This window comes from Zingiber officinale, chromosome 5A, assembly GCF_018446385.1.
Source record: "Zingiber officinale cultivar Zhangliang chromosome 5A, Zo_v1.1, whole genome shotgun sequence".
In the NCBI taxonomy this organism is placed as follows: domain Eukaryota; kingdom Viridiplantae; phylum Streptophyta; class Magnoliopsida; order Zingiberales; family Zingiberaceae; genus Zingiber; species Zingiber officinale.
Genome location: NC_055994.1, coordinates 53,804,451 through 53,816,075, shown reverse-complemented (window position 1 = coordinate 53,816,075; position 11,625 = coordinate 53,804,451). Strand labels below are relative to the sequence as shown.

General features: G+C 39.9%; 2 long non-coding RNA genes across 2 annotated transcripts; both read right to left on the bottom strand.

Moving 5' to 3' along the window:
• Positions 1 to 2,502: 2,502 nt before the first annotated feature.
• On the bottom strand, positions 2,503 to 2,846 carry LOC121982828. The gene is made up of 3 exons (XR_006112279.1): positions 2,818 to 2,846; positions 2,669 to 2,706; positions 2,503 to 2,570 (listed from the first exon to the last, which is right to left on the bottom strand). It is a non-coding gene; the product is annotated as an uncharacterized LOC121982828 (long non-coding RNA).
• A 91-nt stretch (positions 2,847 to 2,937) lies between these two features.
• Positions 2,938 to 3,495, bottom strand: LOC121982827. The gene is made up of 3 exons (XR_006112278.1): positions 3,409 to 3,495; positions 3,239 to 3,339; positions 2,938 to 2,970 (listed from the first exon to the last, which is right to left on the bottom strand). It is a non-coding gene; the product is annotated as an uncharacterized LOC121982827 (long non-coding RNA).
• Positions 3,496 to 11,625: the final 8,130 nt, after the last annotated feature.

Below are 11,625 nucleotides of genomic sequence, written 5' to 3'. Positions count from 1 at the left end.
GGGAATTATGCTTAATGGTCTAAAAATAAGAACTAATGTAATAAAAACTAGTAGTCGATGACCCAATGTTAACAAAAAATTGTCAATGAATAATTTACATTTAAATATTTTTTAATTAATCACAAGTAGACATATGTGTGTGTATATAATATACAAACCTTTACGACTTCCCATGTAGGCTTCTTTTTCCCTTTCCTTTCCTTGTTCGAATTGATGCTATTTGAATAGCTCAGGTAAAGAATGATGCAATTTCGATCATCAAACCCAAAAGAGTTGTAATGGATCAAAAATTTTGTAGGAAAAATAATAAACGATATCATAAAAAAATCAATAAAAACAATACCAATTAAATAGAAAGGTTGTGAAAACGTTTTTGAAAATAACATCACTGTATGATGTGTATAATTTATTTCATGGAACATCAAATGTAGAAACAGAGTTTTTTTTCCTTCAACCAAACATTTAAAAAAAATAAAAATTTCCAAAGCATGAAATAACTGCCCAAATCTGTGTTGGATATAGATACTTGGATAATGACACTCAAACAGTGACACTAAGAGTGAACAATCACTAATCCTATTGAACACATATACAATTTGTAAAAATAGTCATGTCAGAGATTGCGATCATACTCATGTTGAACACTATAGCAAGTATAAGTAACATAAACATGGAACAGTTGCAGCACTGGCACCATATTCAACTACACAAGCATTATAATACTAGAGATTTGAATGAACATTAGTTATCAAATTTCGTAAACAGTAAGTAGTAGAGTACTAGCCTTGTATGTTAAACTTGTTGAATGTACAATATCTCATAAGAAAGTTTACCTTTAATGCTATCACAATAATCACATAAGAGAGAATACACAAATCAATGAACTGATCCATAGTGAGTCTTGGCTCTTCAAGAACCTGAAAAATAAGGATGAGGATAAATACAATAATTCAATTAGCAATAAGCAGAATAAATATACCTTTGAAACTTCAAATTCCATCACAAAGATTATTTTGGAACTAGGATCCATTAAATGACGGAGAAACCTCAGTGCCCCAAAAGTTAAAGTATCCATGTCTTCTGAGGCAAGCGCAAACACCTAGAAATTGATAACAAACAAATACGTTTAGGATTTTAAAGTTAAAAAAATAAAACAAATTATGTTATATTGCATCATTTTACCTTGTCACTTTTGCAAAGAGCTGCGCATTGCATGCTAACTTCATGCTGATTACATCATAATCAATAAGATCCTCATTTTACCTTATCACTTTTGAAAGTTCAAAATACATTTAAAGAAACTCTATGTTACATATGAAGAAAACAGACAATCAGCATGCTGACTTCATGCTGATTGCATCATATTCAATAAGATCCTCATGGTAATTTCCAATAAAATAGCAATATCAAAGATTACCTTAACAGTCCTTTTTCTGTACTTTTCAATTCCCTCCAGATCACCAGTTTGCAAACATCAAATGTAAGCAACTAAGACAGCAAAAAAAAATCTAGCACACTAAAGTGTCCCAATAAAAGTACTTGTTATGCACAAGCAATGACCTCAATTGTTGTGTTAAGATTGTTAGTTGCATCTTTCCTCTTTGAATATCTAAAGAATAAAATAAGCTTAAAGATTATCATTATCTTGCAAAAAAAAAAGGAGGGGAACAATGACAAAACTGTAAAGACTAGCTTTTTGGCATGTTCTTGTTTCTTCAGCTCTGGAGATTGATCGTCAAATACATATCTGGCATCAAAAAAATGATAATAAAATATTGTGGCTGAATGAGAAATAAAATGATATTTAGACATGCAAATGGACTTACATTGGCTTGATACATGCTTCTAATAATCTGATAGTTCGATTGAACATCCCTTGCAAATGACTTATTGGCCATACAAAATGTCAAGAGTTAGGAAATAAAGAAGTCCAAGTCAAGCATAAATTTTTCTCAAAATTAGAGCACTTTAACATTTATCATCAACAACAAGATGGACTAGAAGTGTAAGATCACCTTGTAACTTCGCCAGTCTGGTTAGTAAGAGTGTTCATGCCAGTTCTTCCGACAACGATCTGACAACTTTCACTAACCAAACAAGACCAATTTTCTTTGTCTACAAGTCGGTTGAGAAAGAAACGACTTTAAACTCATTGTTTTCACAAGCTCTGCTATAAATTGTGTTCATTATACAAGCTTTCTTCTAGAAGCGCAGGAGATGGATATGGCAAACAAACGAATTAAATTGTTCTAGCCCATGGCAATGACAGACTAAACCATTAGAAGTTTGTAGGATTATCAGTTGCTTCACTCAAACCAATTCTAACTCTCAGGCAACAATATTCAACTATATTCCTCGATGATAAATATGGCTAACATAGTTCCCAAGAAAAAACATTTTCCAGATTCATACAAAGTCAACTCACATAGAGTCTAATTGCATATTACCATCATGGCATACACAAGGACTATAGAACATAAACCAAAAAATAAAATTAGTTTACCTGAGCATCGTACATAACTAGAGTAGCAAATACAACAGACATGCCAAAGATGGAGTCAGAGAATCCCCTACACAATTAAGTTAGTACACTTCAATTACAAGACCTTGAAGGGAATAATAATAACTACACACTGGGGAATTTCATCAAACAATTTTACATGCCTACCTCTCCAGCCCAAGCAAAGTAGCCACAGCAGTAACGGCCTAGAAAAATCCAAGAATAATTGATTAAAATTCCATAGTTCAACCTCACAAATTACAAAATAAGGGGAAAATAGAGAAGCGACAGCCTAAAAAAAAAGAAACGCTTCTGACAGAGGAATGAGTAGACGACATGCCTCCCAACCGAACTGCCGCCCTGAAGTCATGTAGTGTGTGTATCGATTACATGGAAACTGGCTAGCATTGTAAATTGTGAAGTCCAGAGTACTGAAAACCTCCAGTTCTTCAGGCGTAGGACGGATGCACCTGCGATCCTTCCAATTATTTCATGCAAAAGAGAGTTTTTCTTCTTCTAGTTTACATGTTTTCCCTTGGCATTAAGGAGAGAAAGAGGAGCTAGTTAGCTCACTAACACAATATATGCATATGTATGATCCAACCTGCTACTAACACAACTATGATTCACTACTAGAGATCAACAGAACCAACGCAAAGATGACTTATCTTGATAACTGTTGAACTGTAGAATTGAAGAGCATCTTTAGCATTCTTATTAGTAGTATTTTTCACTTACATGTTGTGCATGAACAGGGAATGATAGGCCCTTGCAGAGACAATTTGAACTTTGATTCGATGCTCGGGATCCCAGTTGAGGAATTGGTCATTCACAAATACCTTGTATCATTCAGATGGCATATTAGGATCTATGAGGAATTACATCAAACACTTGATGTGCATGTGTACCTTATCCAAAGAGTTGAGGTAATCGACAACCCTCTCCCTGTTCACCAGGAAGGTGTGCTCATCCATCTCTATTTTCGGTGAGCCTTTGCATGAATAGTGCACATACATTTTGAGAAGGAACCATCAATGGAAGGATCATGAATTAGTTGTGTGGACTTACTTTCCCCACCAAAGCTCATTGGCAGTGGTTTCATCCTTGACGACGCGCTTGTCCCTCGGCGAACAGCCAATCTTCGTGCCGGACAAGGTAGCCAAGGCTCCGGTCGATGTTATGAATGATCCATGTTCATGTTTTATGGCTTGCTCGTAGAGTTCTACAAGGAATTTGTGATTCTTTCAATGAGAATGAAATGTGATGATTTGAGTGATGAAGAGGAGATGAGAGCAGATACCGGGCGGGGAGAGGTTGTAGAGGACATGGGTAAACTTTAGGGTGCTGTCGCTGACGCTGATGGTCGGCGTCAAGTAGTGGTGGTGCTCGGCGGCGACCTTGGTCGCCTCCGCCTTCCTGGCCGGATCGTCCCTCACCACCTTCGGCCTTGTCTCCCTCATCAACGATGCTAATGAATCACTGCGCACAGCATGATTTCATTACAAGAAACGAGGGAGAAAGATTGGATTCCACCTTCTTGTTCTCAAGAATTGTTTCCTTTTAGGTTTAGAAAAATCGATCCGGCGGTGGGCCACCAGTATCCGGCAAGGAATCTGGATGTTTCCCCCTTTTTTATTATTGAGAAAGAGATGTTTGTTTGGAGATTAAATATTGACCTGATGGATTGGAGCTGGAGCTTCTGGCGCTCCTCCTCTGAGATGGTGGCGAAGCCAGCATTGCCCTGCTGCACGCCATCCTTGATGGGGGTGGTCGGCGCCGACCTCTTCTTCTGCAGGGAGTACAGTTCATCGATGGTCTTCGCCTTCACCGGCGGCGCGCTGTCGTCGTGGCAGATCCCGTTCTCTGGTTTCTCCCTCCCGTGCGTTTGGATCTTCGGCAGCCCATTGGAGAACACCGCCGCTCACTAGGAAACGAGAAAGAGCACAACATCGTATGAGGAGAGGGAAAGATAAATGGCTTAGGATTGGGAACGCGAAAACATGGCACCGAAAAGAAAACAACGAGGGAAAGGAAAACAGCGAAGGGGGGAAATGACGAAATTCAATTACAACAATTTTTTTCAAAACTGTTGTCGTAGCCGCTAAAAACGTGGATAAAGACAATGGTTTATAAAACCGTTGTAAAAAGTGTTGTCGTTTTAAAAAAAAAGTCGCTCAATGACAACAGTTTTGCTAAAACCGTTGTCTTTTATATTTAATGGGGAGTTCAAAGACAACGATTTTGGCAAAAACCATTGTCTTTGAGCAAATACGCAACGCTTTCTCTTAAAACCGTTGTCGTAGGGGTGTTGTCGTTTGCAGTTTTTGTTGTAGTCATTTATCCTTGTAGCAGTGGATTATGTGTCCAAATGGGTAGAAGCTATAGACTCTCCTACAAGTGATGCGAGAACAGTCATCAACTTGTTTAAAAGCATAATTTTTCCATGGTTTGGCGTGCTTAAGGCAATCATTAGTGATGGGGGATCACACTTTATAGAAAGACAGTTTGAGAATTTACTTAGAAAATATGAAGTGAGCCACAAAGTAGCAACGCCATATCATCCACAAACTAATGGGCAAGCTGAGATCTCCAACCGTGAAATTAAAGCCATACTAGAGAAAACAGTATCTACTTCACGTAAGGACTGGTCATTGAAGCTAGATGATGCCTTATGGGCATATCGTACTGCCTACAAGACTCCTATTGGGATGACTCCATTTCGGTTAGTTTATGGGAAACCTTGTCATCTTCCAGTAGAATTAGAACATAAAGCCTATTGGGCAATTACAAATCTAAACATGAATCTCAAGGAAGTAGGGGAGAAAATGAAGCTTCAGTTGAATGAGCTTGATGAATTGAGATTGGATGCTTATGAACATGCTAGATCTTATAAGGAAAGAACAAAGAAGTGGCATGATCAACACATTCTCCAGAAAAGTTTCAAGGAAGGGGATTTAGTTTTATTATTTAATTCAAGGCTAAAGCTTTTTCCAGGAAAGCTTAAATCAAGGTGGACAGGTCCGTTCGAGGTTAAAAAGGTTTATCCTTTTGGAGCGGTAGATATTTGGAATAAAGATCTTAGATTGAATAAGGTAAATGACCAACGGTTGAAGGAATATGTGCACGGTATGAAATTGGAGGAGAAACAAAGGTTGTACTTTTCTGAACCTCGTCCTCCGGATTGACTTCTTAGTTGGTTCTGTTCTATATCTCAAATTTTCATTAGTAGTGTTTTACTTGGTTTTAGTTTGTTTTCAGGTTAAAATTTCACTTCCAAGAGCTAGCCATGACTTCTTCATGGGCATGGAAGTGTGGGAGGAGCTAGAAAGAAGGAGAAGTGTCAATTGGAGCAAAACAGAGCATGGCCGTGTGCTACACATGGCCAGGCTTACGGTACAGAAAAGGGAGATGCTTGGGCCGTGTCTACATGGCACGGCCGTGTGGAGTCTCCAGAGAAGGGAAGGTGTATGGCCGTGTGCCAGACACGACCGTGTGAAGAATCCAGAGGAGGAGAGTTTCTCAGCCGTGTCTACCACAAGGCTGTGTGAAGGAACCAGTGCAAAAGCCTGCACTGGACGTGTCATCTGACACGACCGTGTGCTGATTCCATAGGAGGAGGCTGTTGGGGACGTGTCTCAGACACGACCGTGCAAGGAAAGACGAGAAGAAGAAGGATTTGGTCGTGCTAATACACACGACCGTGTATAACATCCCGAGAAGGAGATGAGTATGGCCGTGTCTTAGACACGGCCATGCAGAGAAAGAGGAACTAGGCCGTGTAATGATACACAGCCCAGTCCACACCCTTAAAGGGAGTTAGGGCACGGGGTGTGGGCGGCACACGGCCGAACACCCCCTTCCATCTTCTTCTTTCTCTCTCATTTTCTTATCTCTAGGATTTCAACCACCACTTCTAATTTCTTCTTCTCATTCTCCTTTTGAAGGCTCAAATCTCTTCTACCATGGAAAATGTGATGGAGGAATCCACTTGTACAAGGAAAGGGTGTGATTATTAAACATTTAGTGGAAGTTGGGAAATCTGACTCTACCACACCTATTGTTTTGGGTGGATTATTAACTCATATTACTTTGGTGTTAGGGTGTAATTTAAATGAATTGGAAATGATTAATAATTCTTGTAGATTAGACTTGAACTCATGTTTAGCAATAAAAATGATAAGACGTGAAGAACATGGATATAGTCTTCTTATTAAGAACAATTTCCCTCTAAGACTGCCCAATCATGACCTCACTACTATTCATGTTAGGGAAAATTGAAGTTTGAAATTAGCAATTCAACATTCGAAAACATTGTTAAATTCATTTTCAAAAAGAGTTCCTTTGGTTAATCGTGATGTTCATAGCTTTAATTTTCAAAAACTTCACTCTGCTCTGGATAATATTCATAATGATTTGATTGTGACTAAAAATTTTCTTTCTAATATAATACCTATGGAAGAGGAACAATTTAAAAAACTACAAGATTGTTTCAAAAGTGAGAGGGAATTGTGTGAAAAGATTTCTCGATTTATGAATTTTATAGAACCCATATTGAGTTTAATGAAGATTTTCGAGGTTATATGAGGTTTTTCCAAGATGATGTTGACAAATTGTTCGAGTATCATATGTTTGTTAGAAATGAAGTAAGATGGTTTATTGATTACTTCCCTTTTATTCTGCCTGAATTTCCTGATTTACCTCCACCTCCACCATATTGATTTCATCGGGACGATGAAAAGTTTGAGTCTCGGGGGGGGGGGGGGGGGGGTCAAACCTGATTTCTTTTTGCGTTCTAGTTTTTAGTTTTTGCTTGTTTTCTTGTTTTCTTGTTTTCTTCATGTTTAGTTTTTGTTTTGCATTCTATTTCGATTGTCTTGCTTGAGTGCTTGTTTTGATAGTCATTTGACTATCTTTTGAAATCTTGTGGCATACATCTTGAGAACATCAAAACTTCACTTATATGCTTTCTTGTCTTCAAGATAAAATGTTAGCACGTTCATTATCTAGATTCATGATGTTGTAAAGATGCTAGTAGTACACCTAGTGTACCACTTTTCTCTATCTTGAGTAGCATGATATAAGCTAAGTATCATTTGGAGATAAGTTTTAGTATTGGCTTGACCTTAAGGATCTTATTTTCACTACACTTTGACTTGATGCTTGAATGGTTGATATCATTGAAATAGTCATGATTCATCTTGTTTGTTTAGTACTTGGTTTCCATGGTTATTTTTCAAACTTCATTTTGGTTACTGGATAAGGCTCAACGCATGCAAGCTCAATTGGAAAAATCAAAATATCCCAACATTTGTGCTTAAGGTACACTTGTGAAAAAAGATTTGCACAATGCAAATACTTATGAAAAAAAATGTGAAAAAAAAGCAATGGAAAAAATGAATAAGGGATATAAAAACAGTTGTCGTGAGTGGAATCTAGCAAGTCACCCATTTGAGACCGAGTTGGGTTACTGGGAAAATTACTGCTTAGCTTCTCTTGAGATTGAGCACGCCTTTGAGACCTTGGGTTGATTGAGAAATATGAACCAAGTGTGTGGCAAGTAAGTGCCTATCACTAGTTACTTATCTACCATCGGATACATTAGGAATTCAAACTTGATGACGACTTGACTAGGACATAGATTGAAACTTGAAGAGTTTTGAGTTGTTTTATTTGCACTGCGCACAGGATACTTATACTTGAGCCAAACTTAACTTGTTTTCATGATCATGCTTACTAATGAAACTTTTTGATAGAGTTAGGAGAATGCATTAGGGATATGAGAGCATTGTAAAACATATGAATTTAGATTGCAGCATTTTACTTGAGGATAAGCAAAGGTTTAAGTCTGGGGGTGTGATGTGCGTAGATTGTATACACTTATTAGCATGTTTTGATGCACATTCACATACATTGAGCATGCTTGATCTATGCATTTTCATACTTTCAGCTTTCCTTTTTAGCATATTTACTCTCTTTGTTCGGAGATATGCTTTTGTACATTTTTTGTACGCAGGAGTCGAATCTGGTGAAAGATGTTGGTGCGGGAAGCATCTGAAGATCGAACTCGTATTTTAATAATGGCAAAGGATTCAAAGTTAAGATATTTAGTGATCTAACAAATCTGTTAAGCGTTTCAGGAAAAGACCTAACTGTGGTTAGGCAAGGTAAAAACCCTAGGGGGTGGTAACCCTAGGTCATAGGGGGTGGTAACCCTATGCGGAAAGTCTTGGCAGGTCAAATGCTTCAGGCAAAAGTCCTAGGGGGTGGTAACCCTAGGTGAAAAGTCCTAGTGTCGCGAACCAGGTGAAAGACTGGACTAGCTGGGAAGCGGATGTCCAGCAGAAAGTCCGGAAGCTTCGATTGCTGAGCAAAAGTCCAGTCGATCTGGAGGATCGCACTGACAGCAGGTAAATCTCCTGAGTGGAGTCGGTGAGGATGCGTTCCCCGCAGAGGGAACAGTAGGCGTCGGGTAGACCTAGGGTTTCCGGTTGGAAACCCGAAGTCAGACTCGGAGAGTCCAGAGACTGTCAAACTTTCACTTTTATACTATCACTTATATGTTATGAGCTAACTTTGTGCTTCAGGGTATTTTTGTGTTTAACATATCTTACAGGGACCAAAGTGTAAAATTGGCCTCGGATGAACAGTACAGAGGCGCCTCCATGGAGCTTGGAGGCGCCTCGGGTGCAAAACCGGAACTGGCTGCGAAGCAAGCTTTGAGGTGCCTTGAAGGAAGCCAAGGCGCCTTGGACAGCTTGATGAAGGCGCCTTGGAGAGGCTGAAGGCGCCTTGAACCTAATAAGGTTCGACCAGTTCAGCCCTTATCTCCGCGGCTGACTCGGCTCATTCAAGGCGCCTTGGTGAACAGTGGAAGGCGCCTTCAACACCCTTTATAAGGGATCTCGACCAGCAGCTCATTACAACAATTCCAAGTGATCCCTATACGCGATTAGCTGCTAACGAAAGGTTCCCAAAGTGCTGCGACTACTTTCCGACGACCTTGAGCTCCAGAATTCATATTCTTTAAGTGTTGTCGGTATTTTTAATTACTGTTTTAATTTGTACGTAGATTGTAATAATTCTCATACTTATAGTTGTTGCCCACGGAAAGTGATCAAGGATCGCGGACCTTCGAGTAGGAATCGTCACAGGCTCCGAACAAAGTAAATCCACTATGTTCATCTGCTTGTTCTTTAATTCCACTGCGTTTGTTTTTACTCGTATGAATTCGAAAAGTGTGAAAGTCGCGAGCGCTATTCACCCCCCTCTAGCGCTTCTCGATCCAACAATTGGTATCAGAGCTCGGACTGCCAGAAGGTTTAACCGCTGACTGTGCACAAGAGCTATGGTCTGATTGAGCCATGTGGGTACAATATTGACCTCGAACAAAGAAAGTGGGGGCTCCTATGTTTGGATCAAGAGGACCAGACACCAGGCAGGAAGTCCTAGTTGCGGCTAGGCAAGGAAGTCCTAGTAGGTCGGGTGGACCGAGGGGCAGGAAGACCTAGTGGGTCGAGGATCGGACATGGGAAGCCTGTGGTCCTTTGTTTGAGGGGGGATTGTTGGTGTTGCAAGGTTGCAAACATAGCCCCACATTGAAAACACATGGAAAAGATCATTAGTTTATAAAGAGAAAGATATCTCCATTGGAATGAGGCCTTTTGGGTAGAGCCCAAGAGAAAAACCATGAGAGCTTAGGCCCAAAGTGGACAATATCATACCATTGTGGAGATATCTAAATTCTTTATAAACTCATGATCTTTTCCATGTGTTTTCAATGTGGGACTATGTTTGCAACCTTTCAACACCAACAAAAGATGCATGTTTGAGGACAAATCTGTAAGCAAAATGATGGAGGAAGCCATGACACTTGAACCCTACACTGCCCTACCATAGGGGGTTGCCCAGGCCATGTAAGGATGAGAGGTCGTGTAGCTGCACCAGGGAAGGAAGATGGCATGGCTGTGTGAACCTCACACGGTCGTGCTAAGTTTTGAAGCCCAAGGAAGCCTGGGCCGTGTACACCACACGACCATGTCAATTTTCTAGAGACAGGAGAAGCCTCGGCCGTGTGTACTACACGGCCGTGTGAGGTTTCCATAAAGCAGGAGAGTTTTGGCCGTGTGCACCACACAGCCGTGCCAGGTTTCCAGAGGTGAAGGCAGTGCAGGCCGTGTGGATCTACATGCCTGTGCAAACGGGGCCTTGATAGAGGCAAGACACTGCTGTGTACCTCACACGGCCGTGTGGGGTCGGTAGAGAAGAGAGTGGAGTAGGCCGTGTGAACCTCACACGGCCATGCCTCGGGGCCGTGTGGCGCCCAAACTCCTCTTCTATATAAGGCTCCTTCAAGATTTGAAAGGGGATCTTCTCCCCTTTGGGAGAAAGCGAGATTTGGGTCTTTCCTTCCAATCTTGGGTGGATTTCTTGGCGATCTAAAGGAAGATCTTTAACGGATTCGACTCCGGGAGCGTGGATTGGATCCGAAGACCAAGCTTCATCTTAGATAAGTTTCTTTCTCTCCTCTTCTTGGATTGGGGATCAAAGAAATGCTTTTAATCTTTGTATTTTCGGATTTCTCTCTTCGATTCATGGAGTAGATCTCTTTGTTTTAGGATGGAAGGAGTATTTGTATGATGAATTGATGTAAACTTTTGTGGATTTTCCATTTTCTTGTTTCTATGATATTGTCTTGTTTGTATCAATTCAATCTTCAATGAATTGTTGTGATGTGGACCTGATTCTCATTTTAGATTGATTGTTCGAATGTCGTATGGATCTTATAGAGATTATCTCCCACTCGATTTTTCGAGGGAAGCACGCGAAAGGTGCAATCCCGTGTAAGGACGTTTGAGGGATAAGATTTAGGGAAAAATAGGATAATTCAAGAGGGTAGGATAGATTTAGGGATAAATCTTTATATTTTGTAGATATTATTATAGCTGAGCAGTAGGTAGTAGCGCCCTATGGCTACATGGTTCTTAGAGTTGTTAGAGATTTGTAAGTATTTTTTGTTATTAGTAATTCAAGTTCATATATTTCTTCAATATTTTTATACCTTAATATTTTTCTTACAGATTTGTTCCTGATGGCCACCAGGTTGCATCTTATATCACTGGAAAAAA